The sequence below is a fragment of the Amborella trichopoda genome, chromosome 10 (genome assembly GCF_054954075.1).
Source record: "Amborella trichopoda isolate Santa Cruz 75 chromosome 10, AtrichopodaSantaCruz75HAP2 v2.0, whole genome shotgun sequence".
Taxonomy (NCBI): Eukaryota; Viridiplantae; Streptophyta; class Magnoliopsida; order Amborellales; family Amborellaceae; genus Amborella; species Amborella trichopoda.
Window position 1 is genome coordinate 30858465 of NC_142345.1, and position 7377 is coordinate 30865841.

The following is a 7377-nucleotide window of genomic DNA, read 5'->3' on the forward strand; positions in this document are numbered from 1 at the left end:
TTTTTTTGTCAAGAAATACTTGTTTCATTACTTTTTTTTTACAAGAAAAAAAAGAAGATGTTGTATTACCTTGTTTTATGTAAAAGATATTTTTTTGTTTTATTTTTTTGATGATATTATTTTCTTCTTTTTACTCTTTTTTAAGACAATAATTTTTTTTAAGACAAAAAAATAAAAATGCAAAATAGCATACCCAATGTTTAACCTTGGGACATCCTAGGAAGAACCATAAATGATAACCATAGCACCCCATCATAGATTATTGAATAATTTTGTACAATAATATTTATATTGAATAACGTTTCAACGTTATATCACTTGGCTCAAATCCCATATCGAAGAATTAGACAAACTTTGTGAGCTATAAATACCTCTGCTTTCAATGTGGTCAAGAAAAGGGGCCAAAGTACACTTGCAGTTCATATTTTTAAACTAAATTACTAAAATATCCTCATCCAGTGACTTGCCGACCTGTGACGTCATAGTCCGCTTATAAATCACGATTTATGACGTCATTTGAATGATTTACGGTTCAAAATCGGTGATTCTCCTCTAGAACCGGGCGATCTCGGTATTACACAAGAATCGACACGGGGTAACCGATTCCCGTGTCAAGACTTGAACGATTTACGGTTCAAAATCGGTGATTCTCCTCTAGAACCGGGCGATCTCAGTATTACACAAGAATCGACACGGGGTGACCAATTCTCGTGTCAAGACTTGCTGATTTTTAAAACACTGTGTACAATAAGTAACTTTTGGAAGCAAGTTCCTTATATCAAACAAGCTCAAAAACTGATCGGTGCCCCCGATCGGGCACCCCAAAAACCCATCTGTATCGGTTGCCAATTTTTAAAACATTGTGTACAATAATAGGTAACTTTTGGAAGCAAGTTCATGTTATCAAACACGCTAAAAAACATATCGGTGCCCCTGGATAGGGTACCCCAAAAACCCATCTGTATCGGTGAATTTGAGGTTTTGATCGAGAATTGATCGAATCAATTGGATTCGATAATAAAAAAATCCAAAAAAATTATTAAAAATCATTATAAATGTTGTTTTTTTAGGGGATCCAATAAGAAATAAGGTATTACATTATTAACTTCCATTTTTTTCATCAATATGCGAATATTGAGATGTTCTTTCCCTGTATGAATTTATGTCAACCATTAAATTTGCATCACACAAAAGAAAATTCATAGAATTATCATGGATAAAGTATATAATCATACATGGACTACAATAAATAATGAATTAAATCGATGAAAAAATCGCCACCAAAATCTCGAATTGACGAAAAACTCTAATCCACTAAAAAAAACCCAAATTATTACAACCTAACTAACTATAATATTATATATTGAAAATGAAATTGTTGGTTTACATTTTATAATTATTTTACTATATAAATAATAACAAATCCAAAATATCTTATAATATCATATAATTTAAAATATATTATTGACAATTGTAAAAAAACTAGTACATTATATAATTTATAATGTAAATAAATTAATAAATAAAATACAAAATTTGGTTATCAATGTAAAATTATTAGAATACATACCAATTTTCGAAATAACACTTTAATTTTTCAAAAATCTAATTTTTTAGGTTTCTAGAATAAATTTAGTGGAAGAGATTGTTAGTACAGAGAAAATTTTCAAATGGCCTCATTGTATTAACCATATCTTTAAATTAATATTTCTAAAATTATGTTAAAGACCACCATGTTATAAAAATAAAAATTATAATTAGACCATTTATTTCTAAGAAAAAAAAAAAAAAACAATAGGCATTTATATATGAGAGAGAAAAAAAGAGCTAATATACTTCAAGTCTATATTGTATTACCTTTACATATCTAATTAGAGCTTACGATAATTGCAGCTTAAATGCGTGCTTGAAAAGCATGATACTTGTTGTATTGCCTTTTATTCATTTTTTGACAATAAATACTTGTATTATCTTTTATTTTCTCTTTAGAAAAGAAAATTAGTAAATAAATATTGTATTCGAACTAGGAACCTTTTGTGTACAAAAGGGACATGATAACCGACTACACCACGGGCCACTTGTTATCTTACTTTTTATAATAAAAGGCGTGCCGCTTTGTTATCTTACTTTTTATAATAAAAAGCTATATTGTATTACCTTTTCAAGCCTAAGTATTATGCTCAAACTCCACATCGAAAAAATAAGAGAAGTTTGATATCAATAAAACCCTCCTCAGTATCAAGTTTCAACGAGTACTTGACAAGCATGATCAAGCATGCGGCTAACAGAGGCAAAGGTGGCCATACTTGTAAAATGCCATAATCACCCCGTTTGTTAAAAAATTACAAAAATGCCCTCTAACACGGTCACGTCTTGGTATGTAACGTTATGTGATGTCATAATCTATTTCGTGACGTTAAAATCACCCCTGTCGGTTCCTTTCTAAACACGGGTGGTTTCCTGTTTTGAGTTAGAATCGACAAGGGGTGACTGATTCCCATGTCGAATCGCCCGAGTCCGTGCTAACTCGACGATTTTTAAACCACTGCTTTTAGGTGTTGTTTGCATGAAGCTGAGGCTCAAATAATCAAAGTAAGGCTCACCTTCACATAGGTTCGCGATGGGCCGATGGCCTGAAAACTTATTTTTATCTCTAATTATAAAATTTAAAACTTTAAAAATAGTACAGATTGATGTATACTTGAAAATCTTAAAAAATAAAGGTCTAGAAAATGCATCACAAGATACACTATTTTCAAGGGCTGGGTAGATTACTAAATATGAGCTGCCAGCAAGGAGCCTCTTGCTTGAGACCTGCCTCTCCGCCTCTCTTAGTAAGCAGCTCCCCTATGTTGTATTAAATTGTGATGAGATAATCGATATGCACACATATCCAGGATTTCCATTTTTTCTGACTTGAGACGTACATATCAATCTTTTGTTTGAAAGAGCCTTTTTTTTCTTTTTAGACTTAAAATCTATTTTTTTTCATGTCCATGCATCTTGAGATCAAGAAGATATATGTGAGGATTCTAGGACATCGAAACAACCTCTTCTAGTAAATTTTTGAGATGCCTCTTAATTTGATTGTTTAGATCCTCAACGTTCTATAAACTTTTTCCTATAACCTTGGCACCATATTTATAAATTTAATTATATAATTACCTTGGAAGTTATTGGGAAATCATCCCAGAAATTCTCATTCTCGTGATGGTCTAAAAACAATTTTCATCTCTAATTATAACATTTAAAGCTTTCAAAAATAGAGTATATCTAACATATTTACGAACATTTTAAAATATTGAAAATAGACAGTTCAGATAACATATTACAAGATGCACTATTGTTAGGATATGAAAACATTTTATTTTCACACCCATATATCTCGAGGTCAAGATGATCAATTGGAAGTTTTTCAATGACAAAATGACCTTTTTTCGTGAGTTTTTAATCTGCACCTTACTTTATAGTATAAGATTAACATCTTATATAAACCTTTTTCTTTATAAAATACCTAAGATGAATTATGTAACATTCTATTTATATATTTGGATTTAATTTTAAAACTCTCATCAAAATCATTGTCTTGAGTTAGAATAGTTGCAAGTGGTAAAATTTTGAGTAATTTATCTCTTATGAATATTTAACAAATTTTCTTTTCTTTATTGGTGTTGGTTGCCAACTTTGTGAAATTATCTTCGTCGTGGACAAGAATTACCATAATACTATCAGCTAGGACTGTTTTGCAGGGAATTTATCGAAAGCTTTTTGAGACACTGAAAAAAATAGGGAAAATCATAAAAAAAAAACCAAAAAACTACACTATGCAACTTACCGCAACCTAACTTTTTCTCTCACTTTTTTCCCCAGAATATACTTTCTATGCAAAAACCCCCTCAACCAAAAAGTAAATAAAAAACAACTAGCATCCCTTGCTTTTTACGTTACCATGCCTCTCTCTCCTCTATGCCACCAAAATAGGGAACTTTGGCACCATGTAAATGTGGTCCGGCAGTAGCGCTTCGGCACTGTGTAAAGTTTGGTCTGGCAGTAAGGCTCTGCCACAGTGTAGGTCTGACAGTTGTCTGGCACTTGTGGGCTCCCGTTCCGATAATGTGATGGTGTGCTATAGCAATGTACTAGTGGGGTCCAAAAGTCAATATCCAAAATGATTTTTGTGTACGGAAGGGCATTTCCGTCTAAAAAATTAAACTTTTTCCCTTGAGGGTATTTTCATAAAAAGTTTGTTTTGGGGAAAAAAGTGAGAGAAAATGTTACGATGGGGGTAAATTGCATAGAAAGTGTGGTCTTGGGGTTTTTTTTGTAACTTTTTCAATAATAGATTGTTCCTTACAAAAGAGCACACATTTACTATTGTTTAGCTAGTTCTCTAAAAGCCCATTTAGATAAGAGGAAATTAGGAATCTTGAATATTTGATATTCAAGAAAATCCATTGATTTTTCATATCAAAGATTCTTGTCGTAGATTCCTCAAATATCTTGTTTGGATAAAGTTTACCAAAATTCATGGATTCTTTACTATCATTTCTATGTCCATTTTTTTATAACAAAATTTGATACAATTTCTCTCTCGAAAATTTTAATATGGGTGGCATACAGATGCCTCCGTAGGTGTAGAGGTACGGTGCCCTTCAAATTTTATCATGGTATATAATTCTGATGTAAAATGTTAATAGGATTATCTCAAAATCTTTTTTTATATATAATTATAAAATTTTAAATTTAATCAAGTAAATCTATAAACATATGAAAATGTTGAAAATGGACGGTGTAGATAATAAGAATGTATTATTTCTGAGACTTAAAATCTTTTTATTTTTCATAGCCATACATCTCGATGTCGTGATGATCAATCAAATTTTCAACATTAAAACTATCTTTTTCGATGGATTTTTCAGGGGCATCCATAATTCTATATTATAAGGTAGCATCCTTATATAAATTTATCCTTTTAATATACCTTCGGTCTCTAAAACAGAAAATTTGAGATGATCTCTCTCTAAAAATTTTGAGATAGTTTCTCTCTCTAAAATTTAATATGGCTTCTCTCTCTAAAATTTTAATATATTTTATTTCCAAAACTTAAAATTTGAAATTGTTTATCTAAAAATTTTGAGATAGTTTTTCTCTCTAACAATTTTAGGTGCTTTCTCTCTCTAAAATATCTTTCTCTCTCTAAAATATAATATAGTTTCTCTCTCTAACATTTTAATATTTTATCTAAAACTTAAAATTTGAGAAGTTTATCTCTCTAATAATTTTGAGAAAGTTTATCTCTTTAAATTTTTTAGGTAGTTCCTCTTTTTAAAATATGATGTGGTTTTTCTCTCTAAAATTTTAAGATACTTTCTCTATCTAAAATCTAAAATTTGAGATAATTTTTCTCTAAATTTTTTAGTTTTTTATCTCTATACATTTTTAGGTGCTTTCTCTCTCTAAAATTTGATATGGTTACTCCCTCTTAAATTTTAAAGTCTCACAAAAACTCTTAAATTTTAAAGTCTCACAAAAACTTAAAATTTGAGATAGTTTCCCTATCTAAAATTTTGAGAGAGTTTCTCTCTTTAAAAATTGATGTAATTTCTCTCTCTAAAATTTTAATTTATTTTCCTTCTATAAAGCTTAAAATTTGATATATTTTCTCTCTCTAAAAAATTTGAAATAGTTTATCTCTCAAAAAATTTCATATACTTTCTCAATCCAAAATTTTATGTAGTTTCTCCCTAAATTTATAAGATACTTTCTCTCTCTAAAACATAAAATTTATGATTGTTTCTTTCTCTAAAACATATGAGATAGTTTCTCTCTCTAAAATTTTTTAAGTGGTTTATCTCTCTAAAATTTGATATAATTTCTATTTCTAAAATTTTAATATATTTTCTCTCTCTAAAGCTTAAAGTTTGAGATAGTTTCTCTCGCTAAAGAAGTTGAGACATTTCTCACTTTAAAATTCTTTTGGCAGTTTCACTTTCTAAAATTTATTATGGTTTCTCTCTCTAACATTTTAAGAATACTTTCTCTCTCTAAAACTTTAGTTTTCAGATAGTTTCTCTCTCTAAAAAAATAATGAGATTGTTTCTATCTCTAAAATTTTTTTGGGTACTTTTCTTAAATTTTGATATAATTCTCTATCTAAAAATTCTATATACTCTCTCTATAAATTTTTCAGGTGGTTTCTATCTCTAAAACTTGATATAGTTTTTATCTATAGAATTTTATTATACTTTCTCTATCTAAAATCTACAATTTGATACAATATATCTCTATGAAACCTTTGAAATATTTCTCTCTCTAAAACATTTTACGTGATTTATCTCTCTAAAACTTGATAAAATTTTAATATACTTTCTCTCTCTAAAACTTAAGATTTGAGATAATTTTTCTCTCTAAAAAGTTTTAGATAATTTCTATATCTAAACTAGTACTCTCTTTAAATTAGATAGAGTTTATGTCTCTAAGATTCTAAGATGCTCGCTCTAATTTTAAATTTGAGATACTCTCTCTCTAAAAATTTGAGATAGTTTGTCTCTCTAAGAATTTTCATGTACTTCCTCTTTCTAAAATTTGATATAGTTTCTTTGTCTAAAACTTAAAATTTGAGATAGTTTCTCTCTCACTCGAAAAATTTTGAGATAATTTATCGGTCTAACAATTTTTAGATACTTTTTTTTTTGGGTAGTTCAGTGGAGATCATAGGCCCCTCCCCGGTTTTCGAAACTATTAGTATTTCTCGAATGTGTTAGCATCTTAGAAACCATTAGTAGGTTTTTGAATGGGTTAGCATTGGTAGGGATGGAAACCGAGACTGGTAGCTAAAGCTAGGTGGTCCTACCACCTTGACCTCAACCCCATTCCTAATTTTTAGGTACTTTCTCTTTCTAAAATTTAATATAGTTTCTCTCTAAAATTTTTACTTACTTTATTTCACTAAAATTTTCATACCTACCAAATGTGTCATATGGTTTGGGTTAAGGGGGGGCAACAAGTGGAATTCATGGGTCTTGCAAATTCAAAAAAACATGTTTTGGTGTGGAAATGAAATCATAGAGAAGTCAGGTGATTTTTCAATATTTAATTTCCATGGAATTTTAATATCATAGCCATTGAGCAAATCAATCGATGGATTTCAGTACCCCAAAATGCATTGCCCAAACAGGCCCCAAGTCTCGCGCCCTATTTCAATATTTAAACTAGTATTCGAGTAAGTTCTAAAATTCTTCCCAAACCAATTCAATGTACAAGAATGACTATTTAAGCGGGTACTAATGTATTATTTTTAAAATTCAGTATTCAAAGACATTTTTAAGGTTCTTCTGAATTTTTAGCTTTCAAAAATGTTATTAATTCCATCCACGA